Raw genomic sequence first — 1,092 nt, forward strand, 5'->3', positions numbered from 1 at the left:
AGGGCTAGGGTGGGATGATATAGGAGAATGGCATTGAAACGTGTAAATTATCACATGTGAAGTGAATCGCCAGTCCAGGTTGGATGCATGGTACTGGGTGCTCGGGGCTGGTGCACTGGAATGACCCAGAGGGATGGGATGGGGAGGAGGAAGGAGGGGGGTTCACGATGGGGAACACATGTACACCCATGGTGGACTCATGTCAGTGTATGGCAAAACCAATACAATATTGTAAAGCAAAATAAATAAATAAATAAAACAGATTTTAAAAAAGGAGATGATTAAAAAGGAGAGATCTTAGCTTTAGGTGCCAAAAGCAGTGTAGCTATTTGCCAACAGCAGAAAAGGCATTTGGACACCAGTGGAGTAACCTTTACTCACACTGCCTTGTGGGTGAGTTCTGAATTAGCATTTTCATACTGCTTAACAAATTACCATAAATTAGTATAAATTCAGTGGCTTAAAATACCACAAATGTATTATCTTACAGTTTGGAGGTCAAGGTCTAAAATAAAAGTTGTGGGGCTAAAAAGCAAGGTTTCAGCAGAGTTGTATTCTTTCTGGAGGCTCTAGCGGAAAATCTGTTTCCTTGCCTTTTCCAGTTTCTAGAGCTTGTCTGCATTCCTTAGCTTATGTCCCTTTCCTTACAGATCTCCAATCTCTCCTTCCATAGTTCTGTGTCCTACTCCACCTCTGAGCTTTGTGCCTCCTTCTTATAAAAACCTTTGTTATTACATCAAGTCCACCTGGATAATCCAGGCTAGTCTCCTCAGCTCAACATATTTAATCCAAAATAGTTTAAGTAGGGACTTCCCTGGTGGCTCAGACAGCAAAGAATCCCCATGCAATGCAGGAGACCTGGGTTTGATCCTGGGTCAGGAAGAGCCCCTGGAGGAGGGCATGGAAACCCACTCCAGTATCCTTGCTTGGAGAATTCCATGGACAGAAGAGTCTGATGGGCTACAGTCCATGGGGTTGCAAAGAATTGGACATGACTGAGTGACTACCACTTTTCACTCTCCCTGGTGGTCCAGTGGCTAAGACTCTACATTCCCAGTGTAGAGGCCCCAGGTTCAATCCCTGGTCAGGGAA

General features: G+C 44.4%; 1 non-coding gene across 1 annotated transcript; it reads left to right on the forward strand.

Moving 5' to 3' along the window:
- Nucleotides 1–1,019: 1,019 nt before the first annotated feature.
- Nucleotides 1,020–1,092, forward strand: TRNAG-CCC. The gene has a single exon. It is a non-coding gene; the product is annotated as a tRNA-Gly (tRNA).

This window comes from Bison bison, unplaced genomic scaffold, assembly GCF_000754665.1.
Source record: "Bison bison bison isolate TAMUID 2011002044 unplaced genomic scaffold, Bison_UMD1.0 scf7180017848625, whole genome shotgun sequence".
Taxonomy (NCBI): domain Eukaryota; kingdom Metazoa; phylum Chordata; class Mammalia; order Artiodactyla; family Bovidae; genus Bison; species Bison bison.